This window comes from Grampus griseus, assembly GCF_964374135.1.
Source record: "Grampus griseus genome assembly, chromosome: 20".
Classification (NCBI taxonomy): Eukaryota; Metazoa; Chordata; class Mammalia; order Artiodactyla; family Delphinidae; genus Grampus; species Grampus griseus.
Window position 1 is genome coordinate 12,199,904 of NC_139014.1, and position 12,739 is coordinate 12,212,642.

At 48.1% G+C, this 12,739-nt stretch overlaps 1 protein-coding gene across 2 annotated transcripts in view; it reads right to left on the minus strand.

The window, feature by feature from the left end:
- Positions 1 to 12,739, minus strand: part of CCDC57 (coiled-coil domain containing 57) — a 107,031-nt gene that overhangs the window by 38,169 nt on the left and 56,123 nt on the right. The gene's annotated exons all lie outside the window — the stretch shown is intronic.

Below are 12,739 nucleotides of genomic sequence, written 5' to 3' on the forward strand. Positions count from 1 at the left end.
GATCGTGGTTCTTGGCTTTTCAAGTTGACGAGTATAAAGAAGTTTAGACAGAATGTTAATAATTGTATTTAAGCTGAGGCATCCCAGCACTGGAGCCTACAGGCTGTTGGGTGGGGCTGGGTCTTCGTGCCAGGGTGGTGGTCTCCAGGAGAGCTCACGCCAGTGGGTGTTCCCTGGTACCTCCGCCACCAGTGTCCTTGTCCCCACAGTGAGCTGCAGCTGCCTCCCACCTCCTCGGAGACCCCCCAAGACCAGCAGGATAGTCTTCGGTATTTTGCTCATTTGTTCATCCATGTGAACATAAAATCCAGTTTGCCCAGCTCCTTGAAAAAAATATGCTGGGATTTTGATCAGTTTGAGAATTGACGTCATCAAAAAAGTAAACTCTCTGTATCAGTGGACATACTATATCTCTGTTTATCTAGGTCTTCTTTAGCATCTTTAATAAAACTAATTTTTTTCCAATAAGAAAAAAATATATTTAATAAGGCTGCTTAATAGAACAGAATCAAAAGTAGACTTCAACTCATGCTTAAAAATAACTGAAGGAATTCTTTTTTAAATAAATTTATTTATTTATTTTTGGCTGAGTTGGGTCCTCGTTGCTGCACGCGGGCTTTCCCCAGTTGCGGCAAGTGGGGGCTACTCTTTGTTGTGGTCCGCAGGCTTCTCATTGCGGTGGCTTCTCTTGTTGCAGAGCACGGCTCTAGGTGAACAGGCTTCAGTAGTTGTGGCTCGTGGGCTTAGTTGCTCCGCGGCATGTGGGATCTTCCTGGACCAGGGCTCGAACCCACGTCCCCTGCATTGGCAGTTGGATCCTTATAAACACTGCACCACCAGGGAAGCCCACTAAAGGAATTTTGAAACTCTCTCTTGTGAAAATTAACCAAGGGAATCTCACTAAGATGGAGTGGGAGGCCAGAAGGGGAGCCCTTATGCACGTCCCGCTCACATCAATACAGATCCTAACAGAAGAGACTACCTTGCATCTCCATACGGAAGTGACACTGCTTTACTGCTGCCTGTGGGAGGAAGACATTCTCCTTGCCTGGCAGCAGCCCAACCAATGAGAGATCATTACAGCTCAGCCAATGAAAAACCACTACACTTTGAACCCCCATTTTCCTCCAATGGACTGTTTATAACGGCTCCCCACAATGTCCCCTTCTCCTCTATAAAAGAGTTTCCTCTCTTTTGCTTTACCCGACTTGCATGTGGTTCACCATAGTTGTATGTTCTGAACTGCAATTCTTTGCTGCTCCTTAATAAACTCGTTTTGCTGATAAAAATAACTGTTTTAGGTTAACATTACATGGAGGTCCAACCGAGATCCAGAGCAGATCCCTGACAACCCCAAGGCTGGTGAGCAAACAGGTGTGGTACCAACAGAGCCCACTGAGCTCACTGTTTTTCTAGTCACCCCTGGAGTTCGAGGGTAAGCTTTTCTCCTGGATCTGAGCTCCACTCTTTTTGCATTTGGAAGCTCTCTAGGCTTTATCTGGGATCTGTTCAAAGGCTTCATCCTTTTTTGTTAAGGCCTTGTTTTGTCCGTGAGTACTCACTTGGCACTTCAGCCGGACTTGAAATCAGGCTGTCCCTATTGGAACTGTGCTGGCATTTGGTCCAATTCCTTTTGGAACTGGGCTGTTCCTATTTGGAACTGTGCCATTCAGCCTCTGGCCTGATTCCGTTGGGATCAGGCTGTCCCTACTGGAACTGTGATGCTATTTGGCCTGCAGGCTGTTTAAGAATTACCTCTTTGCTTTAGAGAAAAAAAAAAAAAACTCTCGAAAATGGGATCCCAGTTATCTAAATGTCTTGAGGGCACCCCACATTCAAGGACCCTGTCTGATTTTATGTTTAAAAACCACAGCCCCTCCTCCTGCACATTTCTATGGGGAAATTTCAGGCTCCCCAAACTTACCTTTCTTAAAACTATATTAGCCATAGCTCTGAAATCATCAAAATTAAACCGGGTGCCTCTTTTGGTTGCTATTTTGAGGCTTCCAAACATTATCAGGAATTTAAAATTGCTTCCCTGCAAATACAATAATTACATTGACTGAGGCAAACAATTAAAGAAAGACAAAATGGCTCTGAAGTCTCACGCTCAGCTCCCCCAACTCCTTTGTCCCTGGTGTCATCTTGTTCATCCTCCCACCCCTGCTTCTTTGTCTCAGGCTCTGCCACCCTCTGAACCTATCAGAACCTGCCCTTTAAAGTGAAATATTCTGAGGGTCCAAAGAGACCCCAGATTACTTATGTTCCCTTGAGGAAGGGTGAATTGCCAGACGCAGTTAAAGACTTTCCTAAAGTAACTGAGGGCCCCCCGTAGGTTTGCTGGAGAATTTAGCATAGTTATTCAAACCTACCAGTCTGGTTTCTCAGATTTATATCAGTTAGTTTACATGCTTTTTGAGGGGCAAGCCAAACACTGGATGAAATTAGCCCGATGGAAACACCCTGGAGGGGATTTAGAAAAACAAACCCCTAGCTTCTGGCAAGAGGTCAGAACGTGCTGAAAACCTCCACCAGCAATTACAGTCGTCTTTCCTAAGCCTGTTGATGGGAATAAAATTTAGGTTTTCACACAAAAATCTGATGAACCTGTTCATAACTATTATAATTGACTTCACATTGTTTTTAAAGAAAATTCTGGTCTTCCTTCAGATGTTCAAACCACTCAGATACCCCTTATCTCCATACTTATGAATGGGCTGAACCAGGATCTTTCTCTTTTAAAAGAACAAGGGTGGAATGGGAAATTACGTCCACTCTAGACTTAGTTAACTTGGCAAATTAGTTCACTCGAATCCTAGATGAATCACCTAAAAGACAGACCACTAGGGCTCCCCTGGTGGCGCAGTGGTTGAGAGTCCGCCTGCCGATGCAGGGGACACGGGTTCATGCCCCGGTCCGGGAAGTTCCCACATGCCGCGGAGCGGCTGGACCCATGAGCCATGGCCGCTAAGCCTGCGCGGCCGGAGCCTGTGCTCCGCAACGGGAGAGGCCACAACAGTGAGAGGCCCACGTACTGCAAAAAAAAAAAAAAAAGAAAGAAAGACCACTAAATTCTTAATCTTCAACTTCCGAAAATGAAGGCCCCTTAACGAAACCCAAAACCTTCTAGTTTCTGCTATTACTGTAAAGAGCGAGGACACTGGAAAGACTGTTACAAGTTTAAGTGTTTCGGGCATCTTCAGCCCTCTAACCAGCCTTTCCAATATCCTCTTAACTCCCAATGAGGGGCTCCAAGGAAGGACAGAGGCTCTCCCAATCCTCTCCTTGAATCAGCTTGGAGAAGCCACTCTCCAGATTGGGAACGAATCTCTCTCTGTCCTTACAGACACCAGACCACACTCTCAGTGCTCAGCCCCACTGCTAGAAAGGAGCCCCTGCCTCAAAATACTAAACTGGTCCAAATACTGGGGGATCTCTAATGCACCTCAACAGGGTCCTGTTTCTGAACCTATTCCCTTTTGCTTAGACCCTTTAAGAGATACACACCCTCTTCTCCTTAGCTCCTCCGTCCCTATTCATTTAATAGGCTGAGACTTCTTGGAAAAGTATCATGCCTGAACTTCTTTCTCCCAAAAGGGGGAAACAGTTCTAAAATTTGACAGTCGCCATCAAAATAGCCACCAGGTGAATTAAATGATCCTTTGACATCTTTTATTTGCTCTGTCTCCAACGGTTCTGGAACTGATTCCGGAAACACTAATCATTTGTCCCTATTGAATCAGCTACCACTCTCCTTATGGGCAAACTCTCCAATTGGTATTGGCAAAATCCACAGTGTACCTCCCATCGAGATTCAAATAGATCCCTCAAAACCTCTCCTCAAGTAAAAAAGCCCTTCAAGGTATAAAGTCCATAATAGAAGACTTTGAGGCTTATGGCCTCATTATCCCCTACAGTAGTTCGTGTGGTACTCCTATCTCACCCGTGAGAAAACCCGTTTCCTCTCGTTTTACTGGACTTCCACGTGGTTCACCGTAGCTGCAGTCCTAAATGGCAATTCTTTGCTGTTCCCATTTTGCTGGAAAAATAACTGGCCATTTTTGTGTTTTAGGTGAACAATCCTAACCTAACTTGAGTGAAATAGAAAACCTGAGCCCATAGGGGCAGAACATCTGGCAACTAATCACCCTGATAATATGATCCCTCAAAACCCCTGGGACATGGCCAAAGCCATACTCAGATGGGAAATTCACACCTTAAAAAATGCAGTTACTGGGCTTGCTTGATGGTACAGTGGTTGAGAATCCGCCTGCCAATGCAGGGGACACGGGTTCGAGCCCTGGTCCGAGAAGATCCCACATGCCGCGGAGCAACTAAGCCGTGAGCCACAACTACTGAGCCTGCGCTCTAGAGCCCATGAGCCACAACCACTGAGCCTGCGTGCCACAACTACTGAAGCCCACACACCTAGAGCCCGTGCTCCGCAACAAGAGAAGCCACTGCAATGAGAAGCCTGCACACCACAACGAAGAGTAGCCCCTGCTCGTCGCAACTAGAGAAAGACCGCACACAGCAATGAAGACCCAATGCGGCTAAAAATAAATAAATTTATATATATAAAAAATGCAATTACTAAACAAAAAAGAATGAAGTAAATGTTTAAGAAATCAGGGAAAGAACAATAAAATTATCCCAAGGAAAAGAATGAATAAAGATGAAATGGAAACTTCTGGTAAAGACACAGGAATCTACCCATTGGCTCCAAGCAGTCACCTTTGAGGAAACCCCCTGGAAGGTAGCAGAGAAATTTTAAAACACACACACACACACACACACACAATGTAAATAAACACATCTAACATGCTCCAGAAGAGATTAGAAAGAAATAGGAAGAAGTGGTATTTAAAGAAACAATGGGTGAATGGATAAAGAAGATGTGGCAGATATATACAATGGAATATTACTCAGCCATAAAAAGAAACAAAATTGAGTTATTTGTAGTGAGGTGGATGGACCTAGAGACTGTCATACAGAGTGAAGTAAGTCAGAAAGAGCAAAAAAAATACCGTATGCTAACACATATATATGGAATCTAAAAAATAAAATGGTTCTGAAGAACCTAGGGGCAGGACAGGAATAAAGATGCAGACGTAGAGAATGGACTTGAGGACATGGGGAGGGGGAAGGGTAAGCTGTGACAAAGCGAGAGAGAGCATGGACATATAGACACTACCAAACGTAAGGTAGATAGCTAGTGGGAAGCAGCCGCATAGCACAGGGAGATCAGCTCGGTGCTTTGTGACCACCTAGAGGGGTGGGATAGGGAGGGTGGGAGGGAGACACAAGAGGGAGGAGATATGGGCATGTATGTAAATGTATAGCTGATTCACTTTGTTATACAGCAGAAACTAATACACCACAGTAAAGCAATTATACTCCAATAAAGATGTTAAAAAAAAAAAAAAAGAAAGAAACAATGGGGACTTCCCTGGTGGCTCAGTGGTTAAGAATCCACCTGCCAATGCAGGGGACACGGGTTCGAGCCCTGGTCTGGGATGATCCCACATGCCGCGGAACAACTAAGCCGTGTGCCACAACTACTGAGCCTGCACTCTAGAGCCCACCAGCCACAACTACTGAGCCCCCGTGCCACAACTACTGAGCCCCCGTGCCACAACTACTGAAGCCCGTGGGCCTAGAGCCCGTGCTCTGCAACAGAGAAGCCACTGCGATGAGAAGCCCGCGCACCACAACGAAGAGTAGCCGCCACTCACCACAACTAGAGAAAGCCCGCACGCAGCAACGAAGACCCAACGCAGCCAAAAATAAATAAATTTATTAAAAAAAAAAATGGCTGAGAATTTTAAAGAATTGGAAAAAAAAACCCACAAAACCAACCAACCACAAGTCTTAAGATTTAAAAAACATACTGATTCCAGAGCAGGTTAAATTAAAGCAGAGCAACTCTCATGTAGACACAGGATGGTAAAACAGGAGCACAAACGGATTAGATGAAAAAAATCTGAGAGCAGCCAGAGAGGAAAGGGAGGCCACCCACCAGGAAGGGGCTTGTACTAATGCTGGCTTCTCAGAAGACAGCAGGGTATTGTTTTTATTTTTTTTTTGCTACGTTGGGTCTTCGTTGCTGCGTGCGGGCTTTCTCTCATTGTGGCAAGCGGGTCTACTCTTGGTTGCAGTGCGCGGGCTTCTTACTGCAGTGTCTCCTCTTGCATTGGAGCACGGGCTCTAGGCGCACGGGCTCAGTAGTTGTGGTGCACAGACTTCGTTGCTCCGCGGCATGTGGGATCTTCCCGGACCAGGGCTCAAACCCGTGTCCCCTGCATTGGCAGGTGGATTCTTTTTTCTTATTTATTTTATTTATTAATTTTTGGCTGCACTGGGTCTTCGTTGCTACGTGCAGCCTTTCTCTAGTTGCAGCGAGTGGGGCTACTCTTCATTGCAGTGCGTGGGCTTCTCCTTGCGGTGGCTTCTCTTGTTGCCGAGCACAGGCTCTAGGCGCGTGGGCTTCAGTAGTTGTGGCTCGTGGGCTCTAGAGCACAGGCTCAGTAGTTGTGGTACACGGGCTTAGTTGCTCTGCAGCATGTGGGATCTTCCCAGACCAGGGCTCGAACCCGTGTCCCCCGCATTGGCAGGTGGATTCTTAACCACTGCGCCACCAGGGAAGTTGCTATTGTCTTTGAAAAAGTTGTAAGAAAATGCTAATCAGAGGTCTCTTTCCAGCTACACCATCGTTCTAGAAAGTGGTCAAAATAAAATCATTTTATGAAGACAAAGAGTTTATTGCCCACAGGCTCTTCTTGAAGGAAAGACTAGATCCCTGAATGTCAGTTCCTTTCCCTCCCAGGCCCTCAGAAGAGATGTGTGAAATTGTGCATGACCCAGGGCTCCCGAGGGTCCTAGAGAAGCAGAGTGTGGCAGGTTGCTGACAGCGAGGGGCAAACATGCCAAGAGTTCATAAAATGTGACTGAAATCACTGCTTCTAAATTAATATCATTTACAGTAGGATTGGAGATCCTTATGTATGATCATAATTAATTAAATGTAAAGAGGTATTTTACTATTTATGTAAGTGTGCCCAATAAACAGCATTGGGTCAGCCAGCTAACCACTTAGGAAAAGATAAAGATAAATCCCTAATTTGTTCTTTCCTTTTACTAAATCATTTCTAGATGAATCAAAAATTCAGCAAGAAGAAAGTTGGGGGAAGGGACAAAAGAAATTCAGCAGGAAAACTACATGATAATGAGATACAAATGGCCAAAACACACACACACACAGAAATGTAAAGAAATACAAATTAAAACAATGAACTATTTTTACCTAACTAAATTGGCAAAAAACATTTTCTAATGAATTTTTAGTTTCTGTGAAGCTGTGGTCAAGTAGGCATTTTACTGTTGTAAAAATGCCTGAGATGCGCTTTGGTGGGGGGTAGGGGTGGACTGGGGGCACGACCATGCCCTCCTGCGAGGCTGGCTACAGCATGACTGCCGAGCCGCAGGACAGACATGTGATTCCAGCGTGGAGTCTCCTCCCAGCGGGGCCAGCGAGGGAATGAGTGCAGACCGAGGCGGGGGCCATGTGGAGTTCCAACATGAGGGTGCGTGTGACAGTGTGAACACACACCCCGACAGACAGACAGATAGGCGCCAAAATGCGGATGAGTTCTAGTCAGTAATTTGTGCTTTCCAGTATAAGTTAACAATTTCTCAGCATTCATTTGTATTTTTATAGTGAGCAAACAGCCTTTCATAATCAGAATAAAAAGAGAGCTTTTAAGAATTGCTGGCTATGGGACTTCCCTGGTGGTGCAGTGGTTAAGAATCTGCCTGCCAATGCAGGGGACATGGGTTCGAGCTCTGGTCCGGGAAGATCCCACATGCCGCGGAGCAACCACACCCATGCACCACAACTACTGAGCTTGCACTCTAGAGCCCACAAGCCACAGCTACTGAGCCTGCGAGCCGCAACTACTGAAGCCCGCGCGCCTAGAGCCCATGCTCCGCAACAAGAGAAGCCACCACAATGAGAAGCCCACGCACCACAAAGAAGAATAGCCCCTGCTCACTGAAACTAGAGAAAGCCCGCGTGCAGCAACAAAGACCCAACACAGCCAAAAAAATAAAATAATAATAATAATAAATAAATAAATAAAAAGAAATGCTGGCTATCAAAGGCTATATACCGTGTGATTCCAACTGTATGACATTCTGGAAAAGGCTAAACTATGGAGACAGTGAAAAGATGAGTGGTTGTCAGAAGTCAGGAGGAAGGGAGGATGACCAGTGGAGCACAGAGGCTCCAAACCCACAGAACACACACCACCAAGGTGAACCTGATGTAAACTACGGACTCTGGGTGACGCTGTGTCAAAGTAGTTTCACTGATTACGACAAATGTACCATCTAGAGTGGATGTGGATTATGAGGGAGGAGTGCGTGTGCGGGGTCAGGGAGTGTACAGGAAATCTGTGTCTTCTGCTCAGTTTTGCTGTGAACCTAAAACTACCCCCCAAATAAAGTCTTTCAAAACTGTTAGATGTTAAGATTCTTAGAAACAACACTTTAAGGAATCCTAGCTGTATACTATAGATTAGGAAAACATCATGTGCAGTTCCAATTTCTGGCAAAAGCTGAACTGGCAGCAGGAGGAAGAACAGAGTAGGAGAGAGGTGGGCCAAGCTGAAGTCCACTCAGTTTGGCTGCATGACCGGCCCTTTTCTGGCCCTCCACCGTGCAGGCCTGCTCAGGCTGTGCTGGCCTCCATCATGGTCCTGGCCTCACCCACAGCAGATGGTGTAATGGCCTCTCAGAAGTGAGGGGTGAGCACTCAGAGCTGGGCTGACAGGAGTGCAAACGGGGACGGGGCACCTGGGGACAGGTGACTCCCCAGCACTGCCACCCACCCACTTGCCTGGAGAAGAGGTGGGGGAGTGAAGGGCTGAATCAAGGGCCGCCTGGGCAGCTCTGGGCCACACGCCCAACCACGCGAGCCTGCCTGTCTGTAAATGCGGATCCGAAGGCCCGGACCTGAGCGGGAGGGACGTGGCTGGCGCAGGAGCCTGACCCCAGGCCGCGGAGGATGCAGGGTGAAGCCAGGGCCAGTGAAGGGGCTGCTCTGCTAGCTCCCTGCGGGGATGAGGTCCCTTCCCAGAGGCACACAGGCGACGACAAGCCTTGGGGCAGGGGCAGGTGTACCCTGGGGTCGACCCTGCCTGGTGGCGCTGAAACCAGAGGGAGCCAGAGTGGGTGTGGCTCTGCCTTGGCTGTACGGCCTCACATTTTCAATATTGTCAAGTGATGATAAGATACTTCTGTCACAGCTGGTCATTCTGTACCACTTAATGATCGCAGTCACATGACTGATGACCCTGGTAAATCATCTCTGTAAAAAAATGCAGACAGACCAGTCTTGTTCACAGCCTTTGCTATCCCCCAAATGTGGGAGAGTAGAAACCTACCATCGCACGGTGTTGGGGGAGGGTGGCCTTCCCAAAAGGGAACCAACGGAGTATGCTGGACATACTCAGAGAAGTTCACAGAGCAAACCCCAAACCCTTCACCCATCTCTTCTCACTCCGCTATCCTCCTCAAAGCGCTGGATGTGCTTCCTTCCAGTCCGCCCTGTATGTGCACGCGTGCACACACACGCTTTGTATGTTCACCTGGGGCTCCAAGCACACTGTTCGGCGGGCTGCTCCTCTCACAGGCTGACGCGTCTGGGCTGGCACACACAGTGTGTGGTCAGTGGGCCGAGCTGGTCCTTACAGTGTCCAGGCCCGCGAGGAAAGGACACAAAGTGAGAAAACGCGTTAGGACGTCAGGGGCTTTGAAGTAATTTGGAAGGGCCACATTTTTATTGTACTTGACAAAAGAATCATCCACAGTGGACTGGAGCTGAATGCGGAAAGCGGGCTGTCTGTCCCTCTTGTTTGAGAAGCCTGTGCGGAGATGGCGCCTGCTGGGGATGCGGGCGCCCCTTCGTTCTCTTGAGGGCTGAGCAGCATCCAAGTTCCGACTCCGATGTCCCACGGATGAACACCTGTACCTTCCCAATAACGTTCTTACTGTAATAAAAACGCTGTCAAAAATATCCTTGTATGGGCTTCCCTGGTGGCGCAGTGGTTGAGAGTCCGCCTGCCGGTGCAGGGGACACAGGTTCGTGCCCCGGTCCAGGAAGATCCCACATGCCGCGGAGCGGCTGGGCCCGTGAGCCATGGCCGCTGAGCCTGCGCATCTGGAGCCTGTGCTCCGCAACGGGAGAGGCCACAACAGTGAGAGGCCCACGCACCACAAAAAAAAAAAAAAAAAAATATATATATATATATATATATATATATATATATATATATCTCCTTGTATGTACATCTTTTTCAGATCTGTGAGAAAATCTTTTAAAAGAATCTCTAGGGGAAGAGTAGCTTATTCAAAGGGTACGAACATTAAAAAATTTGAGAGATGCAGCCAAATTGCCCTCCAAAAAGGCTTCACCAGGGAAGGTTCCCGCGGAGGCAGGGTGTCCCTCACACTCTCCTGGACAATGAGGGTGGGACTTTTTAGTCTGGGCGTAAACTTGATGCTGACTTACTTGCCCGCCTCAGACTCCTGCAGAGGCGCGTGGCGTCCATACCCTTGTCAGTTCTGTGGATTTTCTCCTGTACGTGCCATCCAGCATTTTGCCTGTGATCTACAGATGCCCATTTTGGGTACTCATTCGTTTTACCTGTCAGGTATGTTGCAAACATTTCCCGAGTCTGTTATTTGTCTTTTATCTTTGCTTACAATGTCTTTTCCTTAGAGATATACTAAGATGTAATGAGGGACTTCCCTGGTGGCACAGTGGTTAAGAATCCGCCTGCCAATGCAGGGGACACGGTTTAAGCCCTGGCCCAGGAACATCCCACATGCCACGGAGCAACTAAGCCTGAGTGCCACAACTACTGAGCCTGCACTCTAGAGACCGTGAGCCACAACTACTGAGCCCGCGTGCCACAACTACTGAAGCCCGCACGCCTAGAGTCTGTGCTCCGCAACAAGAGAAGCCACTGCAATGAGAAGCCCGCGCATCGCGACGAAGAGTAGCCCCCGCTCGCTGCAACTAGAGAAAGTCTGTGCACAGCAATGAAGACCAAACGCAGCCAAAAAAATAAAAAATTTAAAAAAAAGATGTAATGACATCAAATCCGTTGATTTTTGACTTTTCCATGTCTGTGTGGTTTTAAACTTTTTAAGGGGAGCCTTCCTCATGCTTGGGATTGTTGCAAAGATGCACTGAGTCAATATGTGCATAGCCAATGGGCGAAGGGCAGTTGGAGCTGAATGCCACATCTCTGCACATATGGAAGTCTTAGAAAATGAAGGAGGTAACAAGCACAGATGCAGAAGAAAGTAGAGAGTTATGGGCCACTATGTGCCACTCTACGGTAGTACTTTAAAGGCTAGGAACTCTGGATAGATTTCCAGCAAAATGTAAACGTCCAAAATTGATCCAGGAAGAGGCAGAAAATCCATACAGACAAATCACCAGAGAAGAAAATGAAAGGTGGTTAAAAGTCTACCACTAATGAAAACACCAGGCATGGAAAGTTCTATTGCTGAGGTCGCTCCAACTTTCAGAGAAGGCTGCAAACTTGGTCACTAGGGATTTGCGGCTTTCTCTGACACTGGGAGGCACAGGGAGCAGGCCTGGGGAGAGGAGTTCAGTCAGATTGGGGCCTGGCAATGGAGGGTCTGCACCGATCAGGGGCTCCTCTACTGGATGGATGGGCGATGGATGGATGGATGGATGGGTGGGTGGGTGGATGGGTGGGTAGGTAGGTGGATGACTCAAATATTTGGCCATGAGGCCAGCTGATTACAGGAAGCCACAATGAGGAGGAAAGAAAAGTTCACTGGGATAAAAGGTCAGAGGGAGAGAGAGGCATGGCTGTGATCAAAAAGGTCTGGGGCCTCAAGGGCTGGGAGAGGGAACCCTGGCAGTGGCAGGGCTTGGCACGGAGGCCAAGGTTAAGGGGCAGGAAGGTTCAGATGTGGGAGGGAATGGGGTAGAATTAAGAAATGGAGCCCTTGGGGCTTCCCTGGTGGCGCAGTGGTTGAGATGCAGGGGACACGGGTTCATGACGCAGTCTGGGAAGATCCCACATGCCGCGGAGCGGTTGGTCTCGTGAGCCTGCTGGGCTGGGCTCGTGAGCCTCCTGGGCTGGGCTCGTGAGCCTCCTGGGCTGGGCTCAGCCTGACACTGAGCCTGCGCATCCGGAGCCTGTGCTCCGCAACGGGAGAGGCCACAACGGGAGAGGCCGCGTACCGCAAAAAAAAAAAAAAAAAAAAAAAGAAAGCTACTATTATCGTACACACAGCTCAGTGCTACGAAGAGACCGGGGATGGATGTTCCGCCCAACCTCCTTCCCCTTCAGTGGGAAGTGCTTTCTGGGCACTGCAGTGCTTGGGGGTGAGGAGGGCCCTTGAAGGAAGCCAAGACTCTAGTTAGGCAAGAGGAAGCATTCTGCAGACACCCCATGGCTCCGAGCTCCTTAGAGGCACACTGGGGTGCTCTGCTTCCAGTAGGAAACACAAGCCTGGGGCCTTGCTCCTCAAGGAGGTGAGCTGTCATGGAGAGAGCGGATGGCTTAGTTTCAAGTCGACAACAGGGTAGAATCCCAAAGCTCCCAGACTCTGGGATCATCACAGTGACTCAAAGCTCTTGCTGGAAAAGGACAGACAAGCAGAAGCCACAGAAGTTGAGGGGTAAGCTGTGAGA